The sequence below is a fragment of the Tachypleus tridentatus genome, chromosome 4 (assembly GCF_004210375.1).
Source record: "Tachypleus tridentatus isolate NWPU-2018 chromosome 4, ASM421037v1, whole genome shotgun sequence".
Lineage (NCBI taxonomy): Eukaryota > Metazoa > Arthropoda > Merostomata > Xiphosura > Limulidae > Tachypleus > Tachypleus tridentatus.
Window position 1 is genome coordinate 46,928,434 of NC_134828.1, and position 14,586 is coordinate 46,943,019.

Here is a 14,586-nt window from a genome sequence, read left to right on the forward strand (position 1 = left end):
GCTGTAGAAGGCTGGATGGGTGAAGACCTCAAAGCATGAGATCTTGTTTGCATGCTATTTTATCTCTTAAGGATTTTCATGGAAATGTTATTAAGGAATGTTGCTTAATTAAGTGCCCTCCGTTAGTACAGTGGAATGTCTCCGTTTACAACACAAAATCAGGTGTTCGACTCCCCTTGGTGGGCTGGGCAGCTAGCCCTTTGTGGCTTTACTATAAGAAAACACACAGCTTAATTAAACAGTGTGTGTTTTATCCAGTTCATCAATATCATTTGATATCATAGTTTGTTTCTTCAAAGAAAAAAAAAAAAAGTTGTACAGTGAAACATTTATATATTTTTATTTCTGTCTCCACATTACAGGCTGTGGTATCACAAGGATATTGAAGAATTCTCTTTATACAAAAAAGACATAATTATAATCTCTCTCTTTTTTTATTAATACCAACAAACTTGGTTGTCAGTGTTGACACATCAGTGAACAGTTTTGTGTCTTTTTGTAGCTGGGAAATTGAAAATTGACTTCAAAAGGATTTTATAGTTTTGGAGGAAATAAAAATAAATATTTAAACTCAAGCCAAAAGTTTAAAAAATACATATATTAATTTATTTCATGTTTTTAACCATCATTTAAGAATCAGTCCCAGTTCCAGATTTTTCTCAACTGAAGAGGGGGGCAGTGAGACATATGCTGGGATTAAATCTGAAATTATGGTAAAACTAAATTTATGGATAATAGTAGCTTTGGGGTTGGAGAACTATTTTAGCTCCCTCCCACTAGTGCTAGCTCTGTTAAGAAATATAATTGAAGAATTAATATATATAAATATTACTTTTAAATTTTGTCTATGCTAACATGTATGAGATATATTTATCATAAAATTTGAGGACATTAGAACATATAAAAAATTTAATCTTTGTAAACTTTCTTTGCAGTTGCACAACTGTGATTCATATCTGGAACTAACAACTGAGACCTTTATCCTGCAAGCAAATGTAGGATTAACATTGTTACCTAATCTTCATGAAGTGAACAGAAGAAAAGCAAACCTATATGGTAAGAAGACGTACTGAGTGTGTATTACATTAAGAAAGTAACTGTTATAGTTGTGTCTTAAACTTAATTCAAGTGTCTGTTGAAGTAGGAAAATTATTGTTAAGGTTTAATATGAAGTATCTATTTTAATAAGAGAATTGTTGACAAAATTTTAAAAAGTATGTTATAATAATACGAAGTTAGAACATAATATAAATTAGCTGTTAAAGTAAGATATTGTTAAAAACCATTATTATCAACTGTAATAATAATTAATTTGTATTTAATGCTTATTAATTTAAAAAAAGATGTTCAGACTTATTTAACGAAACCACAAATATTTCATTTTTAGAAAAAAATCATGACATTGAAAATGTTAAAAGAAAGGTCTGTCTGTAAAAGGTAGTTGGCAAATTTTTTTACAGATACTAAAAAGCCTAAATGAAGCTTATAGCTAATAAGAATGATGAATGTATTGATATATGTAAAAATTATATATTTGCTTTGTTAGTTATTGTCAATGTTTCAAAATGTATTGAGAAAAAATCAGGACAGATTATGTTGATTAAATATCATATAGATAATTATATCAGTAATTGTTGGTATCATTGTTAGTGGTATTTTGCACTAACATGGTGTTCATTATGATTGTTTAATTAAATAAATTTGTAGGAGAGGAGAGGAAGCTCCCTGAAGCAGCTGAATGAGAAGATCATCTTGCTGCTACAGTAGATGGAGAAGCTGTTCCAATCAATGAAAATTTATCTGATGAAGAATTGGATGTGGAATAACCAATACATAATAAGTAGAAATCCTATAAAGTTACAATGTCTGAAACTTAACTGTAGTGTGTGTAACTGAACATTGGCAGTGGCTTGTGTCTCCCAGATTCTTCTTAAAGAAAATTTCAAGATTGTTTTACAAAGTGCCCTACCACAGATATGATATGTACCACTAGTAGATGTCTGCTCTACATTTATTTATTACTTACTTACCTATAGCTGAACATTTTTGTAAAAAAAAAACACATTTTATTGAACCTGATGTTTTGTTCAAAGTTACCAAGTTTGATTTTAGCAATTTATTGCTCAATGCAGTGATTAATATAGTGTTTCTAGAATTGAAATGCTAAAGTTACCTTAAAAACAAAAATTGTATAAGATTGATAAAATGTATTAAGTAAAACAAGATATAACAGGAGTAAATGTGATTTTTAAAGAGCAATAATATTTCTATCTTTAGGAATTTGGTTGTGAAATGTATATTTTTCATTGAATATCTCGTTATAAATGGTGAAAAAAATGAAGCAGTGTGAGTTTAATTCATTGATTGGCACACAAACAGTGTTTTTAATTTTTGTAAATGTATAGTTGTATTTATTGAATACAAAAAAATATTTAATCAACTTTCTACAAAATTCACAGAAGGATATAAACAAAAGCAAACATAATGCATTTCTGACAGTTAAACAGAAATAACAAAAAGTGAAAACAGATGTATTGATATTTAACCCACACAAACTTATGAAAAGGGTACATGAACAGACCAAGTACAGTCTGCCTAGGCAGAAAACATCCAGGGGAAGTGTCTTGGAATACAACAAATAATGCCAAATGAAGTACATCTGGGTAAAAACATCCAATGGAAGAACTTTACATGAGTTTGCAAGATCAACAAGTGCAGTATGCTCGGACAGAAAACATCCAGGGAATTGTCTTCGAGATAAAATATTATGGTAAAGAGTAATCCACCATGAAAAATATCTAGAGAAAGCATTTTAGGATATGTTAGATAATGCCAAGTGCAGTCCATCCAGTGGAAAGCACCATGCATGAGAACTATTTGATCAACAAGAGTGGTCTCCCCTGGTAACACCCAGGAGGTAGCACCTTTGGTATAAATATGATCTGGTCAAGTACTGGTATAAAAACATGCAGAGAAAGTGTCTTGGATTAAGACAGATTATGTCAAGTGCAGTCCATCTGGGCAGAAAATATCCTGTGGAAACACCTTTCATAAGAATTTTGTGAGCAACAAGTGCAGTCAACCTGAGCAAAAATGTTCAGGGAAAGTGCCTTGGATCCTGATTGTTATATTACAGTGTAATCATTGTTCAGTATCACAGTAAGAATAACAATGCTAGCCCTCTTGTTGTTGAGTGGGTACACATAATCTACAAATTCAATTTTAGTTTATTGTACAAAAACTACTCAGGAGGAATCTTCCTTGGTCTATACTGAAGAAGTGGAAAGGACTCCTCACTCCACAAGAAGAAAAGGGAATGGAATACATGTTGGGGAGTCCAGAGGAATGACACAGCAGATACAGTGCTATGGGTGTCTGCAATTCCCTATATAGAAAGACACTAATTATAGGAGCCATGAGTCATACATTTCAGTGTATAGGTATATTATTAAACCTGATGATGACAAAACCTTTTCCAAACACTATACATTCATTATCATGTTAAACTTTTAATAAGATTTGTTATCAGTTCAACCCATCTTTAAACTGTATAAGCTTAATTACCTTATGCAAAGTTATCATTATCTTTCTCTTTGAAGAAAATTTCTATAGCTTTAAAATATAATTTTATACACAAATACATTCAGAATTCACAACAAAAGAAACTTTACAAAGCTATAAAAAACAACCTATATTTTAACTTTATCAACACATGATAGTCTATGTGCTATATCCAAGCATATTTAAACTTTCTCAACAACTGTTATCATAGCAAGAATAGTTTCTCTATTTCTTTAATGAAGAGGGGGTCTAATTAGACTTCTAGTAGTTTAATTAATAAGTGTACATCACATTCATTGTTTTTATTATTTATACCTGTGTTACAAGACATTAGTGATAAAATTAATTAGAAAGTCTATTATTATTAGTTCATATAGGTTGTAATGAACAACTTAAAATCTATATCCGTATTTCTACTAATGTAATCAATTAGAAAATAAAAACAGACAAACATTTTAAACTTTAATTGAAATAAATTATTATATTTTGAAAGGAAAACCATGTCTACACCTCTATTCACATTTTAGTGTTTCCAAACATCAATCTGTTTTCAATTCTTTTTTGTCACTTGCATTTTTACTTATTTTGGATATCAACAGTACTAAAACATTTGTGACATTATAACTTTCAAACAATGAAAAACAGATTTTAAAGTAGGCATATGTTACAAGAGCTACAAGTGTCATAAATATAAGGGCTACAAATTATGTAAGAAATAACCATAAATAGTTATTTCAAAATTTTGGTTAAAATAAAGTTTTTTTTATTACCATTTAGATAAAAAAGGTAATTTTTTTCTAACTTCATTACCAAAATGTCTGGTGCAGACAGCCTAGTTGCTTTGCACCATGAAATGCCAAGCTAACCAACCAACAATGAAAATGTCTAAATCCCTCCACTGTGCATTATAAATTCAGAAAAATAATGCTAACTTTATTAAAAACAAATCTCCATAAAGTCTAGAATGCATGCACACTGTTAATTTCTGGAAAAAAGCCAAGGCCTGATAATTTACCAGGGAAACATTCAGTTGATGTTCATATTATTGTATTCATAAGTTAATGGCTGAATCTACACCTGACTGTTACAGATTAAAAATAAACTAAATTCAAATAAATAACAATAAAGGTAATTAATAGACCAATCAAATAGATATTAAAACCTAATATTTATTTTCAATACTATTGACTGTTTTCCTAATTAAATGAAGGGGAAATGGAGGGAGGAGTTAAGACCCCACAGATAAAAACATTAAATGATACAGGTATTACTTAAAAAAAAAAAAAACAGCTAGAAGGGATGGGGTTTCAACTCCCTTGATCTCTACCTTAAATTCATGTCTATTCAAATATAATATTAAACAATATTATTATTAATCTCTGAAAAATGTGTATAAAGTTTACCCCTATGGATCCCTTCACTTCACCTGCATTCTCTCATACATAACTGAAGAATAAAGTTATTAAATACTAAAAATATGAATGACTTGACCACTTGAGTTCCTGCCCTAGATCTGCTCATGCTTATACAACCTTAAATAATAGTGATACAATTGTAAAGCAAAAACATCACACAGTGTGAGAAAAAAATCAAAATACAATAAATTTACTCATTATTAAAATAGCCAGAAAGTTGACAGTCAATGGTTCCAAATTGGTGCAATGATAGATAGCTTCTGTAGCTTTGCAGTAACAATGACAGGAATAGTAAATTTAATGGCAATGGAAGTCATAAAGCATCCCCACACCTGCCTCTTATGCAAGTTTGTACCTAACAAATATTTTGATCATCCAGATATTTGGAATAACTAGAAACATTAATTTCAATTAGTTTATTACTTTCATGACAACTGATTTAATCATAATTTTGATTGATTGCTAAAATAAGTATCACAAACTCTTATTTTGATTGGTTAAATGACTCAGTTCTTCTGTAAGCAGATGCACGTTAACATCACATTAGTAAAGAAATCACAAGTTTTACTGATGAAGAAAATTAAACTTAAAATGAAAAACATTTTATAACATACAATACATAAGGCAAGACATGAACTAGTAAATGTTGTTACTAGTATATGGATGCAGGCAGTGTGTGTGGGTAAGAAGTTTCACTGATCTCATAGTTCCCACTAAAGTGAATACAAACAAGTTTGATCCATAGTTCACATCCCCACAAAGATAGAATACATTTAACTGCAAGAAATGAGAGGTGAAGAACATGTGAACTGCTTGTTCCAAACCTGAAAAGGAGAAGGCTAGGCCCAAATGAGGTTGAAAAGAAGAAAACTACCCAAATGAATGGGTTATTGAAAGGAGTTAAGAATGGATTTCCCCCACTATCATGAGGAATCATCCCTCTATTGTATCTTGTAGAATCAGTGGAGTGTGGTCTATGGACTGTGAATGAGTAGAAGCAAACATTATCTAGTTATTCATAGAGAGAAGAGCACAAATTATCATAGAGTGAAAAAAGAATTGAGGTTTGTCCAAACAAACAGGAAAGTCCTGAAATGGAAAACATGATTTAGGGCAATGAAGTGGACACTGTGGGGAAGAATTTTAAATTGTGGATTATGAAGGGAAAATGGTTTAGCACTTGATTAACAATTTTGAAAAATAAAATAATTATATGTTACTAGTAGTAATAATATGTAACTTACAAACAATCTAGGCTAAACATACCTAGTTAAATTACTAATAATGAACTAACAAAGCCATGAAATCTGTTGAGACCACAAAGTATGTAAGATTAATGTACTTGCAAAGTGATTAAATGTATCTTGTAATAACACAATTAATAATCAACATCTCATTTACAATTCATTTTAAATAACTTAGGTGATAAAGGACATATAAATATCTAACTTACCAAAATCCAAACATTAATGACATGAAATACTCAATTCTCCCATGTGTAAATACGAGTAAAGCCACACAAATGGCATCCGAGTCACAACTACCACAGGTATATCAACAAGATTTGAGGTATGGTAAAGTTTATCAACATGTACCAGTCCCCTGGTAGAACTGGTATCAACAGAAACAAAAGTATGAGAAGAGCAATTCTCTCCCAAAGCAAACAATTTGGAAGCATGAAAAGTAGTGGAAAACTAAAACTCTTGAAATGGTGTGGAATATGACAGGCTAAAATAAAAAGTGTTAAAAACAAAGAAAAACAGACTCCAAATGTCTTCTTATTGATTACATTCTTACTTAGAAACATTGTTTTACTGAAAAGAAAAAGAAATCAGTGGCTAAACCCATGAATCTAATTTCCTTAGAATTAGTCTGTATATAATGTTGAACTAAATTCCTGGGAAATCTTACCAGTAGCATGTTCAGCTATAATGGGAATTTCTATAGTCAATACACTGATCATATATTACTGCAGCAGTAATTTGGTTTGTCAACATATTAGATACCCAGAGCTCTCATAAATGTGAACAAGTGACCTTAATGTAAGGCTCAGGGAAAAAAGGAAAAATACCAAAGACAGGAATTTTGTTTCTTTTGTTGTTGTGGTTTTACTTCTGAAAATATTTTTGACTATTTGAAAGCTGCAGGAATATTCTTCTATGATATCATATGTTTATTCTGGTTTATCAAGTGCAGTAAGTAATAATTAACTGATAATTGATTGAAATCCAAATTATTTATTAGATAAAAATTCATCTTGACCAAAAAATATATAATTTAAACTTTTTATATTTGAAATGAAAGATATAAACCCTTAACAGAATTAGATTTATCTACATTAATTTTCTAAAAGGTACAACTGAAGATTGCCATTTAAACTCTTAAAATGCTTCAGTAGTCTAACACTAATAATACAAACACAAAACCATACAGTTGATTTAAAAGACCTTTATACTTCACGTTTTTAACAGATAATAGATGCATAGATAAAAAAATAAACTGCATGACCTTCATCTCTCAAGTCTTCGTAAATACTCTTCTTTTCATTCTTACTTTCAACATCATTGTGGGAAAAATTGCATTTGTCACCTTTCTTACACTGTTCTTACTTATAAAAAAAACACACAGTACAGATTTAGGATCAGTTCCTGAAATTAAAATAGTTATATCACCTTTTTGCAAGAGATGAATGTAACTGAACTGTAGCCATGTTGAGAGTAACAAGATAAAACACTTCAATGCTGTGGTGTGTGATTTACATTAAGCAGACTTTTATAACTTGTTTTGATTCACCCTAAGAATATCAGTGACCTAACTATTGAAAAACACACAAAAATTATGAAAACTAATTTAATATCAAAGATAGCTATGTACAATATAAGAATTCATGCTTTCAGTTAATATGTACACAATACTTGCACCATACACTTGTTACATAAGTTTTATAATTTTTTAAAGTTATAAAAACAGATAAAATGTACCAATATGCATTTTTAAAATGTATAAAAATAACATTCATTAAAGTTACAGTAATATAATAGCTTATGCTTTTTGTTTTGAATGAGTTTTAGCTATGTAAACAATTTCATTGTACTTATAAAGCCAATTATTGTTGGTTAATCACAATTATCTACCTGATTTATGTCTCTCTAAGTGTTATAACTGCAGAACTCATATGCAATAAAACTATTTCTTTTCAACCACTCCAAAAGTAAATATTTAACTCTCACTGATAAAGAATAAATATTTATAATTACAAGTTATACATTAGTACAATTTTAGTGCCAGACCTTAAAAAAATAATGAAAAATAAATATTTAGAACTTTAATGGGTGAAATTGTAAACCTGATGTTCCACACTTTAGAAATTAATTTATACATGACTAATGCTAAAAAAATCCTCACTCATGTCAGGGAAATGTATCTCTAAAAGTAGAAAGCAAAGAGGTCCCATCTTTAAACACATTTAAGACTACATATCAAGAGCAATATTAATATGGTAGAATACATCATGATGTATTTCAGTTTCTATATAATACATAAGATATAAAAACCACAGTAATTCTGGAAAGTATTTTAACTTTTTCTTGAATAACTCAGTTTGAAAGATTCAACTTATGTTATTATTTGCTATTTCTAAGAAATAAAATCTTAAAAACCTTTATGACCTACTTAGACAGCCAGATCATTAATGTATCCAAAGATAATCTGTATTAATAACATTTTATGTAGTAATTCTTAAAAGTCTTCAGTTAACTATAAAATCCTATGTTTTTAGTACTATTAAACCTCACATTGACATATTCTCCTCCTCATTTTACACCACTTCAAAACAAGCAAAAGCAACACTGGAAAAAAAAAAAAAAAAAAAAAAAAATCTTTGTATTTATATGTTTACAAAAACATGCCATATCAACATGTAGGGGGAGGTTAAGTGATTAACAATATATCACGTATTTCGTGATGACGAGAAACCAACTTGAAGTAAAAATGTATTTCAGGACAACTGTTGCAAACTCCTTCTTTGTTAATCTGGAGATGACCTAAGAAGGTCAAAACATTGTTCTCAATTTTGTTTTGGTATCATCAGTTGTCCTAAGATACATATCACATACTTGTTATGTTACTGGAAAGTGATACAACAATGGGAATATACAAATTTCCTGCTCACACTCTCTATTGAATTACATAGAAATAACTTATGAGAAAGCTAGACTAATCTAGCATTTGTATTTGGTAAAATTAAAATAATAAACCTTTACACTCCACACAAAAAGTATACTGCATAACAATTTTTTTGAAATTTTTTGCTTCCTGAATAGGTTTTGCTGATTGTGGCAGGTATCTGGTAGGTATGCACAAATATAGTTTTGGTTTTGCTTCATCAGTAGAAACTTTGAGAAATAGACAGTTAACTGTTTACTGGCAATAACTTATTTAATTGTGTTTATGTTTGTAATACATTATTAAGTTCAACATAATTAAAAGTGTTTTGCTCCTGATTTTTGTTTGTATTCAATGTCCAGTGCATCACGTTCCAGTGTTCAAGAGTAGTCAGCAAGCATTGATGGATTCCAGTTGCCCTGATATTGTTTTCCCATTGTAGCAAAACTGAAGATTTCAATGAAACTATACGTTATGGGCAAATGTGGACGTGATTTTCATGATCAGCAGCCAAACATCTATAAGGAACACCCAACAGTGTTCAAGAAGCAAAAACTTTGTTGTGCAGTGTTATCTAACATTAACTTCATTCTCCACAAGCAAGGAAAGGTGACAGAAAAAAACCTATTTCTTAATATAAAGAGTAGTATTTTACCTTTCTCATTTTCTGTGTTGTTACAGATTTTAATGTCAAGTTCAGATCCTCAATTTCCTTCTTTTTCTTCCTACTTGTTGATCTACCTGAGGTAATGTGAGTAGAGTGTGATTACTCTTATATTACCAACAATTTGTTTGAACCTTTGTATCAATAACTTTAATAAACATGACATATTATTTCACTGATTAAGTAAACAAATTATGCATTACAAAGATAATTAGAGTTTTAAAATATTCAAAACATATTATGCAATAAATGTTCATTAAAAATAAAGAAAATGTGACAGCTCTTAAGATGAAAATTACACTTTATGAATTTGACATTAATGTGGTACTTATAAGATACCTATATGGAAGTATGATTTTACAAAGCCTTTCATACTGTTTTTCTTTCTATGTTCCTGCAGACAATGTTGATGATAATTACGAAATTACAAAGTGTTAAAGACATGTTAAAAGGTCAACAGAAAATTCTGCAGTTTCAAACACTGGTAAAAGTTAAGGTAGCCTTGGATACCTTGTTTGACTAATATTTTGAATGCTAATGCACTGTCTTCTCATAAGTTTATAAGAACTGACCACACCTTTTCAGCATGATATTAAAGCAGTAAAATGAGACAAATAACACCCAGAATTTGCCTTTACCAGACCCAACTTAAATACATCTGATCTATTTCGGATGTGTGTGTTGGTGTGCATCACCACTGAATATACCCCAAATCAGTCATTTTCTGACCTCAACAAATTATTTGGTTATTTCAAAAACATATTTCATACACTAGCCAAATAATACTATAAAAAACAGAAACAAGAAACAGTCTCATCTTTACCTTACACACCATCTCATGTGCACCAGACAAAACAATATCACCAAACAAGAAGCATCACAATGTAATTGAAAAAACAATTAGTCAACATGACGATAATCCATCATTACTACACAACCTGTGTGAGGAAATTAGTCACTCATACAATCAGCAGAAGTTCACAAGTAGCATGGAAATTTCTAAGGCAGACATAAAAAGACAGCTTTCTGTGCAAGACGTGAACTGCCTCTAAAAAGATTAATTTTTGATTACTGAATATTGATGATGGTAATAATTGGACACACAAGTTGATTATTTTCATAAAATTAATTGATTACTTTGCATGAAACTAACTGATGTATCAATTCTCATTCTGATTAAGAAATTTTGAAATTTAACCATGAATTTTGCAACAAGTTATTTTATGGTCTGGCCTAAAGCTAAGCAATGTAAATCTAATTCAGATAGTCAAAGTGAGAGAAAAATAGTGCCACCATCAACACAGATAACCATTTATTTTAGTTTCTGTTCAAATACATTAAAATTACAAATGGTTGATATAAATAAATCAACTTTTTTTAGACTGTTTGCAAATTTTTAACACTGCTTCCACAGGCCAGACACCCAGGATTTGTGCTGAATGGCTATCCTTAATAAATAACATCATTCTAGAATGAGCTAAAACTCACTTTTAGAGTTTTCAGGTTGAACAAAAATCTCCTACAAAGTTTTATGAAAACTTTATGCAGATTTAGTAATGCTATTGCAAGTTTAGACTCCCATAGTACACAGTAGTAAACTTGGAAGATGTGTATGTCATGTTATTAACTACTTGTTCTCATTCTTGCTTTTCTTTTCAAAGTAGGTACAAAGGCCATGACCTTCACATCAGTGGGATAATTCTCATCTAGCTATTTCAAAAGTTTGTTCTTCAATCTATCTTTCATTTCTTTAAACATCATTGACTAGAATATCAGTGCAAGTATAACTTTTTCTGGCAAAACTTGTTGCACATTATTGGCATATGAGAATAGTTTTGTATCATCAGATTTAATTGTATTTCCAGTCATGTTCATAAGATCATCTGGATCTCCTGGAAGTAATGTAGTACTAAAAATCCTTAATCCTGCCATGCAGAATGCAAGCAATCAACTGTTCTTTTCAAGAGCACTGAAACTTGATGCTTTTCATTGAGCTTCTTGATTTGGAAAGTTTGTTGTTGTGCATTCAATACCAAATTGAATTGGCATTGCTCCTGTGCCATGTTGAAATACCACAACGTCTTGCTTTTAAACTTCAATTATTGGATTATCTGCATCATTCATTCAGTGTCACAAACTCCATGGGATCCTCAGAAGTTCTGCTAGACATTTCGTCTTCATCACTCTCCAGTGGAATAGATGAATCAGTCCTTTATTTTCTCTTTCTTCATACTTTTAAATTACCTTGCAGTTCTTTCACACCTGTTTTTTATGCAATTTTGACCTCTAAGTCATTACATCTACACTGTCACTTTGAACTTACAAGTCACTTTCTTCTTTTCCTGTATCAATGTTACTTTATCAATACAGGATCAGCACACTTAATCACTGAATGTTGTAGCATGTTGACATTTGTTTTGTGGCCAGCTGTAGATCAAATTTTCACAAAGTGTGCAACAGTTATCTGTATTTTGTCCAATCAGGTTTTGGTAAAGGTATCAACCAATTAACTAAAGATCCGAAGTGACTGTAAAGTGCAATTATCTATCCATGTTGTTTTTGGTCTTGTATCTGAATTTGTTTTAATGAAAAACTATTTAATATTATAAAAACTAGTTTTTCATAGTTTAAAACTTGCACATAAAGTCATTAATACAATTAAGTTATAAAGAGAAGTACTTGCCCTGTTAAGCGCTCTTGAAGCTTTACTAGTTGCTTCACGTGTACAAGTGACAGTAAGAATAAAACCATAATAACCTGTAGGACTCACTCAACCACTAGAAATACTTTTTTCTGATTACAATAGAGCCACAATTCAAAGCACGTTTTTCACCATTGCCTTTAAAGTATAAAAATTGTAAATATACAATTTATGTAGTCCCTACTTATAAGTTATATACTAATAATTTCATTTTAAAATGTTGTCCAAATCTACTTACATAATTCGGCAGACACTACTTGTAATGAGAATGAACAATTATTAATTATGTGGTTAACTAACTCGTTTTCATATTAACCCTCACAGACCAGCATTAGGCTTAGCAGCTACGATAAATTCAAGTTACAGTACATTTTTACAAGTACAAATATTTATATGCAAAAACGGCTCGTTTGGGTTGAGAAAATATTTTACATAGAAGAGCGAACAAAAACCTGACGATGACCGAAGAAGGTCGAAACGTTGTTCGCTCTTCTATGTAAAATATTTTCTCAACCCAAACGAGCCGTTTTTGCATATAAATTTCTCAACAAGTGGGTTTCTCACTGAAGTACAAATATTGCACTGGTTAATATTTACAATGTCCTTGTACACGACAATAAAATTTAAATATGTTTCACTTTTTTTTCTTCTTGCAAATTTTCTTTCCTGATTCGTTTGGTTTTTCCTTGGGGCATCACTTCACATAAATAAATCTATAAACATTTTACTGCATCATATCTTTTAACCCCAACGTATTGAATGCAATATTTTGCTTACAAATTGTCAGTGACCTGCGTAGTAAGCTACATGTGTTATCGAGCGACCTCTACAATTCCAAAAAAGTGCCAAGCGTATCTGCAATAAATTCTCGTCATATTAAGAATATTAAAAAGCGTACGTATGCTTATATTCTTGTCATTGTTAGTAGAATGGAATATTTTGTAATTCTAGCAGTATTATGAGGTTAAAAGGTGACAAATAGGACTTGGATGATATCACAGTAGTTGTTTCCAGATCCTAAGGTAAGTAATTAATGTGATTTTAATCTGTAATGTTTAACATTGCATTAGTACTAAAACTGGCGCTCATGCCCACGAAATGTGTAAAGCTAAAATTCTACGTCGAATGTTGATCAAAGCTGGTAGTAGCGGTAGTTGTGAGTTTATTATTGCAATTACAAACTATAAATTAAAGTACTTCAAAGTGTATATGAGATTGGGATAAATGGCTCATTTATTATTTGAGTTCATAATGTTTTGTGATACAATAACTTGTAAGTTACTCAAAATTTCGAATAGAAAGACTTACATTTTCAAAGTAGTATAGTTTTGTAATAAACGTTTCAAATTCCGAGTGAAAATTCGTTGGATATCAGTTTGTTCAGAATTAAGCACAAAGCTGCACAATGGGCTATCTGTGCTCTGCCTACCATGGGCTTCGAAACCCGGGTTTTAGTGGTGTGAGCCTGCAAACAAACCGCTGTACCATTTGAGGCTTGGACATCAGTATGAGCACCTTTCTAAAATCTAAATTGTATTTCATTAGGTGTCAATTAAATCCTAAAACGTAATCTTAAGAATATTAGCAATAGAAATAATACATTTAGCAGATTAAGAATAAAATATTAGTTGTTAAAGCTATAGTCTTTGATTGACAATGTAGTACCAAAGAAACTGCTGTTGTGGCATATAACACAACTCATTAAGGATGTTCATTCGAAGCATTCAATTTCACACACACACACACACACATATATATACATTCTTTTGGGATCACTGGCCATTAATAGGAAGCCAAAGGGTCTGATATTAATGAAGATGAAAAAAGTTCTTAAACTGTTCAGTTACTTATTTTGCTTATGCTTGTGACGTTTTTGGATAAAATACATATAATTTTCACAATAAAAGATTATTACTTAAATCTCAAATATTTGCGTATTTTATACAAATTTATTATAAAAAACATTTTCACCATTTCAGTGTTGATTTGATAAAAATACACATGTACTGATTATACTTTATATGTGTATATATTTGTTTGTTTGTTTTGAATTTCGTGCAAAACTGCTCGAGAGCTATCTG

General features: G+C 30.5%; 2 long non-coding RNA genes across 12 annotated transcripts in view; one reads left to right on the forward strand and one right to left on the reverse strand.

The window, feature by feature from the left end:
* Nucleotides 1-453: 453 nt before the first annotated feature.
* On the forward strand, nucleotides 454-2,341 carry LOC143249065 (uncharacterized). The gene is made up of 2 exons (XR_013027495.1): nucleotides 454-1,056; nucleotides 1,708-2,341. It is a non-coding gene; the product is annotated as an uncharacterized LOC143249065 (long non-coding RNA).
* A 40-nt stretch (nucleotides 2,342-2,381) lies between these two features.
* The window catches only part of LOC143249060 (uncharacterized), a 39,600-nt gene continuing 27,395 nt past the window's right edge, over nucleotides 2,382-14,586 (reverse strand). Inside the window, exons 2-5 of one of the 11 annotated variants that reach the window (XR_013027427.1) lie at nucleotides 9,796-9,881; nucleotides 8,771-8,824; nucleotides 6,430-7,624; nucleotides 2,382-3,385 (exon numbers count right to left, since the gene is read on the reverse strand). This is a non-coding gene — a long non-coding RNA (uncharacterized LOC143249060). The other 10 variants (XR_013027429.1, XR_013027425.1, XR_013027432.1 and 7 more) reach the window with 10 other exon arrangements.